Source organism: Peromyscus maniculatus, chromosome 10, assembly GCF_049852395.1.
Source record: "Peromyscus maniculatus bairdii isolate BWxNUB_F1_BW_parent chromosome 10, HU_Pman_BW_mat_3.1, whole genome shotgun sequence".
In the NCBI taxonomy this organism is placed as follows: Eukaryota; Metazoa; Chordata; class Mammalia; order Rodentia; family Cricetidae; genus Peromyscus; species Peromyscus maniculatus.
Window position 1 is genome coordinate 3020526 of NC_134861.1, and position 15970 is coordinate 3036495.

General features: G+C 47.0%; 1 protein-coding gene across 6 annotated transcripts in view; it reads right to left on the reverse strand.

Moving 5' to 3' along the window:
• The window catches only part of Afap1 (actin filament associated protein 1), a 122443-nt gene extending 106885 nt beyond the window's left edge, over window positions 1–15558 (reverse strand). For 3 of the 6 annotated variants that reach the window (XM_076545716.1, XM_076545714.1, XM_016004032.3), the window contains exon 1: window positions 15337–15558. The gene's annotated coding sequence lies outside the window, so the exon portion shown is untranslated. The remainder of the gene's footprint in view (window positions 1–15336) is intronic. The other 3 variants (XM_076545713.1, XM_076545715.1, XM_076545717.1) reach the window with 3 other exon arrangements.
• Window positions 15559–15970: the final 412 nt, after the last annotated feature.

Sequence of the window (15970 nt, forward strand, 5' to 3'; positions counted from 1 at the left end):
CTAAGCCATCTCTCCAGCCCCACAGAACACTGTTCTGTTTCCAGCATCACTGAATCCCAGTTTATAGACACATCAGGAAGAACCCTTCCAAGTCACACACTTCACAGACATCTTTGTAACAACAACAAAAGTTGTGGACGCCATGGGCCCTGACCCCCGACTGTGAGTGGCTGCAGCCTTGCTTGCTGACCAGGTGTCCTCCCTATTCAGATTCCCTGCCGGTGTCCTTCTCACCTCAGGATCATCGGAGAGCTTACCGGAGGTTCTTTGTTCCTACATCCTGCTTGTGGTGTAAACAACTTAGGTGCATCCTGTATTTGGTGTAAACAACTTAGATGCAAGAATGCAGAACTTTGGGTCTAGAATGTAGACCATTGGTAGCGAACTTCTGCCCTCAGGGGATCCTCCATTTGTGTTGTAAGCCTGTATTTAAGGTTTCTTCCCTCTTTCAATAAACGGCATTCGGCATTCAGCCATGGCGAATGACCCGCTGTCTCTTGTCTCTATTTTTTAATCCGCAGCCCTTCGCTCGGACATGGTGAACGGGTATTGGTAATGCGGGCATTACTGCTACAGATGGAGGTTCCACCGAGATCTGAGTAAGAAGGACCAGCTGACGGACACTCTTGGAAGGCCGGCCAGCATTTTACAGGTAAGAGTGGATTGAAATGGGTACAGCTAGCTCACAGTCAGTTAATTGGACTGTTGAAGCAGGAAGGCACCAAAGTTAAGAAAGGACAAGACAGCTAAAGATTTTAAATGAAAAAGGAAATCTTCCCAATAGAGAAGAGGGAAGGAAAGGAAATTTCCCGTTAGAAAAGGGTAAAAAAATTTTAATCAAGAAAAAAGGATTTTCCCGGTAAAAAGGGGAAAAATTTTTGAAACTAGGCCTAAAGATTTGGGCCCTGTAGAGAAAGGATGAAGGAAAGAGAAAAGCCTCTTCCCAGTGGTAATGGAGGACGTAAAGACTTTTTCCAGTTGTAGAGTTTTCAGGATAGCTGGAAACTCTTGAGTTTTTTCTCCCTGCCAGTGCAGAGCGGCAGCATCTGAATTACAAAGAATCAGCAGGTAGGCCTCTGCTGCTGGCTGAACAGCAAGCTAGCCCAGAGCTTAAAGTTTTGCTGTCTGTTTGCTTAATTTTGGTTCAAATGTTTTTTTTATTTTTCCCTCAGAGTGGGAATAATTCAGTATTTAGGATCCCTTTGTGGGAAATGTTTTTCTGTTTTTCCCTTATGGTGGGAATAACTCGTTATTAGGTAGTCCCTTCATGGGAGTAGGAAGTTTAAATGTGAGTTTGTGTGTGCGGGGCACGCCCAGCGGCTGTGGCGGACAAAGGCGTGCACGAGATAGCCCGAAGCAGCGGGCAGACAGGTATGCGCCGATGGGAGACAAAGCCGTGATGGAATGCGGCCCAGGCAGGCGCTGGCAATAGAGCCTGAGCACTGGGCAGAGCCAGCGAGCTGAGCCTGGGAAGGGACTAGCGCTAAAAGTTTAAACGGGGCCTAATTTCTGGTGAAATATGGTTTCGGTCAGGACACTGAATGCTAAGTCAATGCTGTTTTAATAAAGGATGTTCTGTTCTTTTGATTGTCTTGATAAATGTTTGGATAAATGTTTGATCCTCATAGTAGATAAACTAAAGGAACAGGATTCATAATTTTGAACTATATATTAGGTATGGTCTTGTCTGTTGATCATTACTGAAAATTTGGTTCTGCAATTTAAGTTGCTTTCTAGAAATTCTTGGTTTAATTCTATAAAAATATAACACCTGAAATGAATTGGGTTATTAGCCTATTAAATAATGCTGCTAAGAAAACCCATAAATGATAATCTCTTCCTGATAAAGAGGTTACAAAATTAATTTTCCAGTAAATAAAATACAGGTAAATTGTTTGGTCCACATTGTTAATAATTGGCTATTTGTGCTAATGTGTTATTTGGGATCTATAAAAAAGAATCCTCTTTTTAAGATTTTATAAAATACTACTGAAAAGTATTACCTAAAGTTTACCTTTTCAAATCCTATAGAGATTATATTTAATGCTTTTATAATTGGCATATATAAAAAGGACCATGGAAACAAAAGCTGGTGATAGAATTGCTCAATTATTATTGCTTTCATATTTTAAATTCAAAATGGCGCCGATATATAGAACTAGAGGCTTTGGTAGTACAGGGGAAAAAGGTGTTTTGACAAACAGTTATCAATGATAAACAGCCTAAATTAAAAACAAAATTATATGGGATTGAGATTGGAAGATTATTGGATTCTGGTACTGGATATATCTGTAATTTCACAAGAATCCTGAGATCCCAATTGGCCCCTTAAAAATTCTACCTCTAACCAAAAGGTATTGGCACAGTTCAGATGCCATTGCAGAGCAGGCTACTTTTAAATTGGAAGGACGAGGAAGGTCATACAGGAACTTTTCAACCCTTTGTGCTACCTGACATTCCAGTGAACTTGTGGGGACGGGATGTGTTAGACGTTATTGGAACAGTGCTTACTACACAGCCTGTACAACAGATGCTGAAGAGTCAGGGCTACTGCCCGGACAGAGGCTTAGGGAAAATGTTGCAAGGAGGCCCACAACCTGTGGCAGACAAAAACTGTCACTAGAGGTCCTGGGGATACTAGAGGATTAGGGTCTTTTCCATAGAGGTCACTGCACAGCAGCCTTCGATTATACAACTGATAAAAATCACTTGGAAAAGTGATGACCCTGTATGGGTGGAGCAGTGGCTCCTTGCTAAGGAAAAATTGGAGGCTGCGTATGCATTGGTTAAGGAGCAGTTAGATGCTGGACATATCATTCCTTCCACTTCACTTTGGAACTCACCTATATTTGTTATTAAAAAGAAATCAGGAAAATGGAGGCTGTTACAGGATCTTAGAGCTGTATATAAAACCATGCTTCTCATGGGAGCAACACAGCCTGGCTTGCCTGCCCCTGTGGCAATTCCTAAGCATTGGCATTTAATTGTGGTTGACTTGAGGGACTGTTTCTTCACCATTCCTTTGCATCCTGAGGACAGTCCTCGCTTTGCTTTCAGTGTTCCTTCAGAAAATCTTAAGGAACCTTATCAGAGATATCAGTGGGTGGTATTGCCTCAAGGAATGGCCAATAGCCCTACTATATGTCAAATTTATGTGTCTTTGGCCCTAGCTCCAGTTCGAAAAGCTTTTCCAGGTGTTTATATAATTCACTATATGGATGATATATTAATGGCTGCTAAAGATAAAAAACTTGTTTTTGATGCCTTTTCTTATTTACAAGAGGTTCTTAGCTTGGCTAATTTACAGATAGCCCCAGAAAAGGTACAGGTATCTTTTCCCTATCATTATTTAGGTCATGAATTGTTACGCACGGGCATATGCCCACAAAAGATTACTCTGCGCATGGATCAGCTACGCACACTTAATGATTTCCAAACCTTTCTGGGAGATATTCAATGGCTTCGGCCCACTTTAAAAATTCCAACAGGTCAGCTTCGCCCCTTGTATGATGTCTTAAAGGGCGACCCTGACCCTTCATCTCCCCGTAAATTAACAGCTGAAGGACGTGTAGCCCTACAACGTGTGCAAGAGGCCCTGGAACAGGCTCACGTACAGTATATAGATCTTAATTCTCCCTTATTGTATTTGATATTTTGTTTTACTCATTCACCTACTGGAGTGTTTTGGCAAACAGGTCCTATTTTATGGGTACATTCCCCAGCTTCTCCAGCAAAAATCATCACTCCTTATCCACAGGCTGTCGCTCAGATTATATTTAAGGGAATCAAGATCAGTGTTCAAACTTTTGGTAAGGAGCCAGATATTGTGGTGACCCCATACACCCAGTCTCAAGTAGCATGGTTGCAAGCTAATGATAATGATTGGGCCATATTGACATGCTCCATGCAGGGTCAGTTTGATACTCACTACCCCTCCAATGATGTGTGTCAATTTTTTAAATTGCATCCTGTTATATTTCCCAAGATAGTACAAATGACTCCTATTCCTCAGGCCCGTGTGGTATTTACTGATGGCACTTCACGTGGTTTTGCTGTGGTGGTTTCTGGTAACATAGTAAAGAGAATAAAAGTCCAGGGCACTTCTGCCCAGGTGGCAGAGGTACAGGCACTGTTGCTTGCTTTACAGATGTTTTCTGATGAGAGTGTAAATATTTATACCGATAGTCAATATGTGGCACATGCCATTATGCCTTTGGAAACAACAGCCTACATACCATCCATTTCTTCCATTCATGAATACTTATTGCAAGTGCAAGGACTTATATGGTCTCGCTCACATAACCTTTATGTGGGCCATATTAGAGCTCATACTCAATTGCCTGGACCTCTAAGTGAAGGTAATCAGAGGGCTAACGCCATTACTCGTATGGCTGTCACATTAGTCTGTTTTGCCTTTGATAAGGCTACTCAGTTGCATCAGCGTTATCATCTTAATGCTGGATCTCTCCGTTATCATACAGGCATAACCCGGGAACAAGCCATCCAGATAGTTAAATCATGCCCTACTTGTGTGGAATTTTTACCTGTTCCTCATTTGGGAGTTAATCCTCGAGGACTTTTACCTAATCATGTGTGGCAGATGGACGTCACACACGTGCCTTCCTTTGGAAAATTACAATATGTCCATGTGTCTATTGATACATATTCTTCTCTAATTTTTGCTTCTGTCCATTCAGGGGAAAAGGTTAAGGATGTAAAGAATCATTGTCTTCATGCTTTTGCTTACATGGGAGTGCCAAAATGCATAAAGACTGATAATGGTCCTGCCTACAGTAGTACGGGATTTTCAAAATTCTGCCAAGATTTTTCTATTGTTAATAAGACTGGTATTCCTTATAATCCTCAAGGGCAGGCTATAGTAGAACGCTGCCATCGTACCTTAAAAACTTATATTGCTAAAGTAAAAAGGGGGGAGTTAGGGGCTCATCTCTCCTCTCCACATTCTATTCTTTCCCTTGTTTTATATATTTTAAATTTTTTATCGGTGGATTCTGCTGGAGTATCTGCTGCAGATAAGCACTGGAGGGCTCCTGTTGCGAATCATCCTCTGGTGCAATGGAAAGATCTTTCTACTGGCACTTGGAGGGGACCCGATCCGGTGTTGGTGTGGGCCCGGGGATCTGTTTGTGTCTTTCCGCAGGACAATGAAATTCCTCTGTGGGTTCCTGAACGCTGTGTGCGCCCTGTGGCTGCTGCTGAATCCCAACATGGCAGAGACCTATTGGGCCTTCGTAAAAAACTCTCCCCTTCTGATGCCAATGGGGATTGAGAGCCCAATATGGCCAGCCTTGGCAAACATTATTGTAAGCCTAGGAACTGTAGCCATGTGGTTGGATTCTTCAGAAGGTAATGTATGGTAACTTTTTTCAAAAAACATTGAGAATGTATCACACCTTGGAGATTAAGGATAACTCTGAAGGTCAATGAACTTCATTTGCTAACAGTAGCATGCCAGCTAAGTTTTTCGCATTTTGCAACCCCCCTCAAGCTGGTGTAGTACCTACTTTTCAGGAATGGCTCTGTGCAACATTTATTTGCCTCCTGAAATTCATCTAGCCTTTCTGAAGGTACCTCAAAATTTGTGAGCCTGAATGTAGCCATTACTGAGGCCATTAGTTCTGCTCCTTGTTTGCTGTTTTCTTTATGTTTCTCAGTTGTTCTCTTGCAGACCTGCCAGCCTAAGTAGTGCTGGGATCAAGAAAAATGGGCCTTGGTGGTTCATGTTCCTGGAGCCGTGTCCATGCCAGTGGACCATGGCAGCTAGACACAGATGATGCTCACACGCTCCAGAAGAGACTCTGACATCGCTGTTGCCGTTGCTGCTATTGTTTCTGGGATTGCTATTTCATAATTGGTTACTACAGCTAGCACAATGGAGACCCTGGCAGCAAAAGTAGCTACCACAGTTAGTTAATCTTTCTTCTTATTGGGCATGATAAATTTAATTCCACTTTTATACATTATAATTGGCTTTGTAAGTTGTAAATTATTTAAAACTCAAGTTCCATTTGCTCGGATACCACCTTACAGCACTCCTATTTGCGGTAAGGCTCGTTTAAATAAGGAATGGTTCAATTGCCTGTAGCCTTCTGGCTATGGGTGGGTTAGGACTTCTGTTGGTCTTTTCTGTGTCGCACAGATTGCAAGCCCAGTGCCACTTTGAGATCTTTGGCAGCAGTCACTCTACAGCTCACGTGGTTGAGTCTGTATGATAATGAGTATTCAGAGACGGGTAATGCTTGGGGGGCTGCCATCAACCTAAGACAGAGCACTTGTGTGGCCTGGGCAGGTGTCTCTATGACGGGTAAGGTGGTCTGCTGGTCCCACGCAACCTAAGTCAGAAGCTCATTTAATAAAAAGGGGGGACCTGTGGGCGCCATGGGGGGGTCAGGGCCCATGGCGCCCACAAAAAGTAACCAAAGGAGTTGCACTGAGGAGGGGACCAGACTAAGGCTGACACATAAAAATTTAAAATGCAGACATTTTACATGCAAATAGAAAATAAAGTAGCTTTTAAGGAATCTGACTGTATCTTTGAAGCCAGGATGGTCTGTGTGTATACGCCTGTGCATGTGCCTGTGCGTGTACATGTGTACACATACACCACATATCTTCCCCCTAGATAACCATTTCATACAAGGATCTAGAGAAAAAGTTGAGAAGATCTTCCTAAAAAGGAATTCACAGTTCTCCAAGGACTCCTTGGGCACAGCTGTCTCCCTGTTATCCCCAGACATCTACAGCAGGTGAGCTCGAGCTTGGCAAGTCCATTGTTCGGGGCATTTGTAGAGGTTCCATCATGGAGGCTGACTAGTTACAGCACTGGTCGTTGCTGGGTAGCTCAGCCTCTAGCCCCATGCTCCCCAGAGGCTGGGGTGGGGCTGAGATTCTCCACCCTCATCCTGCCCTGAGGCTCCTGGCAGCCAGCCCTGAGCCTGAAGCCGCCAATCTCACTGTTATGCAATCCTATCGCTCCAGGAATGCCAAGGGTCTTGGATGCTCTGGGCACTGAGATGGGGTATTAGAAGAAGATGTTCCTATCACCTCCACCGCTCAGAACTAAGAACCAAAACAAGATCCAAGTCCGGATTTCTTACTCCACAGAGCTATACTTAGGAGGATGGGGGGCAAAGAAGTAGGCATGGGGGTTGGGGACATAGGGGGTAACCCCAGCCCTCCCCTTCCACAGTCACATTCTCACATGCTCTCCCTCTCTCTCCCTGCTCCCACTTCCTGCTTCTCTCCTCCCTCTCCTCTCTCAGCTGTCCCCCTTCTCCTCTTCTCTCTCCCTTCTCCCCTCTCCTCTCTCTCCCTCCCCTGCTCTGCTAAAACATTCAAAGCGATAGCCCCTAGGGATCAGAGCTGGGGTGGACAAGGGTAGGGTTGACTGCAATGTTTTTGTTTTAAGCTTTGAAGAACTTTTGACTCTTAAAACTGTGCGCTTGTGTAACTGTGTTTAAAATGGGTATTTGATCTTTAAACAAAAATCTGAGACTTGACCGACAAGACGATAGTACTAAGTGTGCATTCCTAAACTTTAGGGAGCCCAGCCTCTTTGAAGACATGTGGAAAGCTGTAAATCCTCTCCCAGGAAACTCACGCCCACACACAAAACATCCGCACAGGAGTTCAGGGCATTCCTCCGTCCATGAAGCTTGGGTTCTATCTTAAAATTAAAGGTTCTGGGCTCTTTTTATTATTGCTATTCTTTTTTTTTTTTCCTTACAGAGGTGAGGGTGAGACCCAGGGCATCGTGTACCCTAGGCAAGCATTGCACTGCTGAGCTACATGCCAGCCCAGATTCCGGTTGATTCTGGTTCCTCCTAAAATTCCTTTCAGAGTAGAGCTGTCCTTTACTACACAGAGACGGGAGTGGGCAAGGAACTGGATAAATGAGGAACAATCAAAAGGGCCATGCTTGGTCTTACACTTGGTGGTCCTCTCGAGTGCCCCCTTGACCAGAGACACACTGACTCCCATTAAGGAGACCCAGGCATTATTTACCGGGCTTCCCTTCCACCTTGAAACAGTGGACGTGCCGACCCTTGGAGTGTGACCGACAGCTGAGCTGACTAAGCTGAGTCCATTCCAGAAACAAGGGGTCCTCCATCTAAACCTCAAGAAGGCAACTTCCCAAATTCCCCACCTGAGTGTTTCTTCCAACAGAATCTCTCTAAGGACTTCTTGGCAAAACTCTAATCTCAGCAGGCCACATCAGTGCTCCAAAACAAACCCAAGCTGAACATGGCTGATCTAGCTCGGATACTGTAAACCTCCACAGAAAGTCAGAACAATATGTCTTTGTTTTCCAAACAGGGTCTCCCTATGCAACCTGGCCTCAAACTCTCAATGTAGCCCAGGGGGCCTGGAACTCACGACATCCTGCCTCTGCCTTCAGGGTAAAAAAGACTTGCCACAAAAGCCTGACAACCCAAGTTTGATCCTCAGATCCCAGCATGGGAAGGGCAAACCAACTCTGGAAAGTTGTCCTCTTACTTACCCATTTGAGCATGTGTGCACGTACACACACACACACACACACACACACACACACACACACACTCATACATAAAAACACAATGGAATCTCTGTGTCCTTGACAATTTGTTTAAAGTGTAGGTGCCTCAGTTTACATGTCTGTGAATGGAGAGTAACAAAGCAATCTCACAGGCTGCTTCAGTCAGAGGACCCGGTGACTTCAGTGGTCTAACTGCTACAGACATCCATTCCCAAGCCCTGGAAACTGTGACTGTCACAATACATGGCAAACTGACTCTTCCTGGATTATCTAGGTGGTCAATCTAAACACATCAGCCTTCAAAGCGACTTTGGAACTTTCTCTGGGTAGAAGACCAATGTGCATAAGGAATATCACACATCTTTGACAGGAAGCCACAGTCTGATCTGAAGGTCACATGTGGCAGTGAAGGGAGGAAGGAAGGAAGGAAGGAAGGAAGGAAGGAAGGAAGGGAGGGAGGGAGGGAGGGAGGGAGGGAGGGAGGAAGGAAGGAAGGAAGGAAGGAAGGAAGGAAGGAAGGAAGGAAGGAAGGAAGGAAGGAAGGGCTTTTCAGAGCTGGCGGGAGAGATGGGAACCTACTCCTATGGTTGCCAGAAACACCTAACGGCCAACAATACACTGAGCTCCAGCAACTTTTGTGGGGCTGAGCAGCGCGACCTTGCCAACTTCTGCAGGAGCAGTGTGAGACTGTGTGTGTTAGCTGACGCGGTAAACTGTGTGGTAGTCGGAGCAGCAATGGGAAACTAATCCAGTGATATCAGTTGTGAAATAACTAGAGCATCCAGCAGTGTGGTATTCAGTAACTTCCTTAAAGCTAGAGGCAGGGCTGGGGGCTAGGATTTCATTTAACAGCAAAGCACTTGCCTAGCAAGCCCAACGTCCTAGGTTCAGCTTCAGGCGCGCACACACACACACACACACACACACACACACACACACACACACCACAAAAGGGAGGAATGGCTGTATTCCACCCAGAACAACAAATCTCAGTCTTCCCTATCGTCACAGATTTCTGGAATTCTGATTTGCCTAGAACATTACAAACTTTAAGTTTCCCATAATGCACTGCCTTTCCTTTACCCTGTAAGTCCAGCATCAATCCCCATAGGGAACACTGGTCGTGCTCTGCTGGAGTCCAGGCCTGCTCTCCTGCTGGACTGAGCCTGGTTCTTCCTGTCTGAATGACTGGTCACAGTACTGAGCCCCAGCACTGTGCTTCCACACACCATAGAAATTCTGTGTGTCTGTTGATGCCACGCAGGATGGTGTGTGTTAATATTTGCATTTTTAAACAGGAATCTTTGAAGCCCTGCTGAGTCTGTGAGCCTCTGTGTTGTCCTGTTGCAACATTAGATTCACACGTGTTCATTTGAAGTCGGTGAAGAAATGGGGACAGGCCCCACAGCTGGGCCTGAGACACTGTATACCTTCCAAGATGGCTTGCTTCAAGCAAACCTGTTACAAGAGCTGGACTCACCCTGGCACTTGCTCCTCACCAGTGGGATATTGAGTTGCAACAAGTGGCTACTTTCTTGGCCTTGGCCTTTGACTGCCCTGACCTTTGCCTTCCCCAGCCTCCAGTAAGGTCCCTTAGGAACCAAAACATCAAGAAATAAATCAGAGGGGCAGTGGTGGCTCAGGCCTTTAATTCCAGCACTCGGGAGGCAGAGACAGGCAGATCTCTGTGAGTTCGAGGCCAGCCTGGTCTACAGAGCGAGATCCAGGACAGGCACTAAAACTACACAGAGAATCCCTGTCTCGGAAAAAAAGAAAAAAGGAAGGGAGGGAGGGAGGGAGGAAGGAATCAGCCATTAAAAGAAGATGCTTGTAAACCAGGTGGTGGTACACGCCTTTAACCTCAGCACTTGGGAGGCAGAGGCAAGCGGATCTCTTGAGTTCTCTGCCAACCAGGCCTATAGAGTGAGTTCCAAGACAGCCAGGACTACACAGAGAAGCCCTGTTTCAACAAAGGAAGGAAGGAAGGAGGGAGGGAGGGAGGGATGGAGGCAGGGAGGGAGAGAGAGAGAGAGGAGAGAGAGAGAGAGAGAGAGAGAGAGAGAGAGAGAGAGAGAAGAAAGAAAGAAAGAAAGAAAGAAAGAAAGAAAGAAAGAAAGAAAGAAAGAAAGAAAGAAAGAAAGAAAGAAAGAAAGAAAGAAAGAAGGAAAAGAAAGATCAAAGCTCGGTCTCTCCTCTCTCTCTCTCTCTCTCTCTCTCTCTCTCTCTCTCTCTCACACACACACACACACACACACACACACACACACACACACTCGTTTTCACACGAGCCATATAAAATTGGAATCCGATCTTGATGATTTCCTCAAAATGTCTCTCAAATGGTACTGATCATTCAGGATGTAAAACAATGTTAAGCTAAGTTTCCTGACACCGCATCTAGGACACTGCATGTACAGAAAAGCAGAGGAATTCAATCCTTAGTGCAGCATTCTTTTATAACTTTGGCAATGTAGTATTTTACAACTTTAAAATACCCTTTATATTTATAATTGCATTGAATCTTCCGAATAATCCAAATAAACTCCTTGTTGTTTGTTTATTTTTAAGGCATTACTAAGACCTAATGCCCTTGCACAGATCAAGGAACTGAAGCTGAGAGAAGCTGACTGTAAAAGCCTTGTTAGGGCCGAAATCTAACTTAAGTCTCTTCCTGGAGAACTACGGGAAGCTATCCTTAACACCACTGACATCTACATCCTGTCAACACACAGGAAGTTTCTGGGACCAACTACAATAACAGACACCAGAACCTAATGATGGAAAAGGTAACCCGGGAAACTCTGGGTGGTAGTGACTCCACAGACCTAGACATACAGTCTGAGAAAAATCACTCTTCTGCTGTTATGTGAGGGATATATGGAGATTACAGAGGTATCAAACTCCAGAATAAGGGAAGTGACATCATGGTTTAAAACCCTCCTGGCAGTCCCAGAAATCTCCCAGACACTGTGTGGACAGAAGGCACCTAACCAACGTGGTATGTTCAGGTGATGGGTGAAATCAAGGTGGCTGCAAATGGAAAGTACTCATTGCAACGAGCCTGAGAAGGCTAGAGTTAAGCTAAATATTAAAAAAGGAAGAAAGAAAAAAAAACCACAGAGAAAATCCAGTGGACTTTAAAGACACCTCATAAAGTAAACTTCCCCAGCATAGCAAATCATGTGGAGTACTGAGCAGATGAAAGAAATTCAAATTAAAAGGAGATATGTATCCTGAGTAAATGTTGCAGTGAGGAGCATCACCCTTGGACAGAATCGCCATCATTACTTTCAATCCCTGTCATTATCTAAACAGCAGGGAGAACTGTGTCCTCTCTATAGACTGACGCCAGGCCAGAAGAAACACTGCACATGGAATTCCCACCTCACCACACAGACACACGAACTAGCATTGAAGGGCTGGTTCTGCTCCTTAGAACTCCTTAGTCATTTGATCTTACATGCATTAGGATCATATGAGGTTTTCAACATCTAGACAGAGCTCAGGATAGCTACTCAGGATACTCTCAAAATTCCATTTGTTTCAGAGTCTCCCAAATACAATCTCAGCTATAAATTGGGACCTGGAAATGCACACAGTTGGCAGACTTCATATGACAACAGACGAGCAGATGCTCTAGGAAACAGAGCTGTACCCAACGACTCATTAAGGGAGGAATGTGATACAGTGAAGATGCAAACAAAACACGAGTGTAAAGGGTTTGCAGAGGGCTGGAGTGAGGCTGGGGAGTGGAGTGGAGCAACGACTGAGAGGCAGCTCATGCTCAACGGTGCTTGCTGCTCTTTCGGTGGACAGAATTTGGTTTCCAGCACCCACATCAGGAGGCTCACATCTGCCTGCAACTCCAGATCCAGGGGATCTGATGCCCTCTTCTGACCTCCGAAAACATTCCAGCATGTGCACACACACACACACACACACACACACACACACACACACACACAGGTGTAAGTCTTTAAAAAGGCCAAAAAAAGTTTAATTCTAATTTTTAAAAAAGCATGCAAGACAATACCAAAAAGTGCAAGCTTCCATAACAGACACCCAACATTTTAAAAAATTATTTTTATTTATTTTACTTAATGTTTCTGGGCGTTTTGCCTCCGTGTGTCTGTGTGCCACATGCATGCAGTGCCCACAGAGGCCAGAGATGGCGTTGGATACCCTAGAGCTAGACCATGTGGGTATAGGGACTCACTCCACACCCGGTCCTCTGCAAGAGCAGCCTGCACCCTTGACCATGAGCCTCTCTTGGCCCTTGTACAACCTTTGTAAAAAGAAACTGGAAAGCAAGGAAGTAACTTGCTCTTTAGACTACATTTTTCAAATAGCTCCTTTATTTATACCTTTGCCATAGGCCAACTTCCCTCTGCTATATTTGGTTAAAAGAATGAAGGGTTTAAGGGCCAAGAATGTTCTTAAAAGTTGTCTAGTTTAAGACCCTCAAAGGTGAGAAGGCTAAAACATAAAGAAGAAACTACCCAGGAACAGACAGTAAATCAACTTCAGGGCCAAAATTAGACTCAATAAACCTGTTCAAGTACTCTACACCATAAAACAAACCCCAGTCAGACAGGAAAAAAAATTTAAACGACTTTGGAGAGTCAAGGCTTTGTAGCTTTAAAACAACATGAAAATACCTGGATTCTTGGTGTAGACAAAGGACCTCTCATTTGGCCCCACCTCCTGCCTGCTCTGGGTACAAACTGGGTCTGTGTCTATCAGAGCATGTTGCAAGCTATGCCAGGTAACCACTTTCGGCCCAAACTCACAATGTCCCTTTAGTTCACAGGCTAGGTCCTGAAGGACAGGACTAACGCAGGAAGTCTCAGAGAGAAAGTACCGAGAGGCAGGGGCTGGCCGGAGCTAAGCACCCAGAGATTGGCAGAAGGGTAGAGGCAAGTGAGAGCAGAGACTAAGTGTGACTCTTATAAGGAGACCATGATGGTTAGCAGCTCAGTTTTGTATTGTGCCCCTGCTGTTAGACATGGGTTATCTTTAAGAACACATTGCAGGTGGCTTATTGAAACTTCTTGCTCCAACTGCTACCTGCCCTCTACACCCTAGAAAACCATTGTCCTGATTTCAACACAGACACACACACATCATCATCACCATCATCATCATCATCATCCCTGAGACGTGACAAACGGATTTTAAAGCACTGGAAGAATCGGTAATTAATGAATGGCTTCCACTTTAGTTATTAACTGAGGAGGGCCCAGCCTGAGGGGCAGCATCATCGGGTCCCCTCCCTAGACCTCACCCCAGGGCTGCCTTCATAAATCTGATCTCCAACTGTAACTGCTTTGGCCTGGTTCCCTGGGTGTGGGTTTTCTTGATTCAAACGCACTCTGCAGTCCGCCAAGTTCTTGGGAGAGTTTCCTCCACTTGCCAGGCGCTGGCTGGGAGCTACAAAGTCAACTCTGGCTTTCCAGACTTTTTTTTTTTTCCCTTCCCAACGGAAGAAATCAAGAAGCAGAGGGCAGAAAGGCGCTACTCCCTCCAATCAGCAGGGCTCCTGGGTCGCCAAGCCTCGGGCTGGAGTAAAGAAACTCCATGGCTGGACTCGCGGCTCCCAGCACAGTGACAGCCCCATCCCAGGACCCCCAGGACCCTCAGGGTGAAGGACAGGGATCCGTAGGCAGGTTACTCGGGAGCCCGCGCAGCGTGTTCCTCGCCCCCCCATCCTCCCCCCCCCCCGCGGCGCTTCAGCTCACTGGGCAAGGACAATACCAATACATTGAAGACCCAGTGGCCGAGGTCCACTTTAGGACAACTGCGCCCAGCACGCACAGAGCTTGGTTCGTATCACCGAAACACCAGTGTCCGGTGCGCACCCAAAAGCAGGGGCTGGGACTGGGTGGGCAAAGCCTGGGCCGACAAGCCATGGGACACAGGAAAGACCTCCACACACTAGCGGGGGGACCAGGATCCCACGCGTGCGTGTCCACGCTGTCACCCTCAATGACACACGAAGAATCAGTCGTATCAATACAGGGCAGAAACAGCCTTCCCCATCCGCAAGCTTCCCCATACACTAAGTCCACGTAGTTACCTCCGGAGCCACCCACCACAGAGGGGACTAGGAAGGAGAGGCCTCACACAAGAGTCCCTCCCAAGTCCCTCTCGGTGACAGTCAACCAGCTACACATGGGAGCCCTGGGTGCCACCCGGCAGCGAGACAATGCCAGGGCGCACGGACTCGCGAGTACTCAGGTCCCATCTGGTCTAGTCCCCTAGGGGTCCCCGTCCTTCTGAAGCGCGAGGCAGCTGCCACAACCCCGGCAGCTCACGCTCTGACCGGCTTTGGCCGACCGCCGAGCCAGAGACCACAGTTCAGCCTAGCGACTGCCCTGAGTCCAAAGACGTGGTCTGCCCTTTGGGTCTCCGATGCCAGGATTTTTGTCCAGTCCCCGAAAAACCACCCCTGCCCGCCGACCCTGCCCAGCCTTGTCTGAGGACCCTGCAGGGCCTCGGGGACCCTACCTGGCCCTGGGGACTCTGTCCTGTCCAGGGACCCTGCTTAGCCCCGGAGACCCTGTGTAGTCCTGTATAGGGAACTTGCCCTGTCCGGAGACGTTGCCCTGTCAGGAGACCCTGGTCAGCCCTGTCTAGCACCCTGAAGGGCCTCGGGGACCCTACCCGTCCGTGAAGACCCTGCCTAGTCCTGTCTAGAGACCTTGCCCGTCCTGGGGCACCCTGCCTGAGGACCTTGCCGAGAGACACCCTGGGACACCTGGCTCCTTTTGGGTTCAAAGCCGCCGCCGCCGCCTCACCTCAGGATCTAGTGGCTCGCGCGCTCAGGGCGGCCGAGAGTAGCGCAGCCCGCGGAGAGCCGGCTGCCTCAACAATGGAGCCCGGGGCGGGGCCCTGCGCGGCTCAGTGCTCGCCTCCCTGTCGGAGCCCGGCGCAGAGACAGCCGGTGCGAGCTGTGGCCGGAGGACTCTGCGCAGGCGCGCTAGGCCCCGCCCACCGCCAGAGCCCCACCCCTCTGAGCCTCTAGACCCCGCCCTCTAGCCAATAAAGAAGGAGCTACGCAGAGTGGGCGGGGCCTGGAGGAACAAAGAGAGGTTGGGCGGGGCCGCGAGTCAAGGCCAGCGTCCGGGACCCTTTGCTGACCTGATTTCGCCGCTGGGCTCAGCGCCCACGTGGACTCGACTCAGCTGCGTCCAGTGCTCATCCCAAACCTAGAATTCTGGTTTCTAAAGCTGAGAGCCAGAGACAGGCCTGCTTGACAGAAAGGAAAACTGAGGCTCAAGGAGCAAGATCTCCTGTCATTTGTATTACGATCCTCATAGCTTTGTCATCTTCTGATCACATAGGGTGTCGATATCGTTAAGAGTGGAAAGGAAGCGAACTTGGGTCCTCCCTTTAGGAGCTGTGCCAAGCAGGTCCGTTTCTTTGCCACGC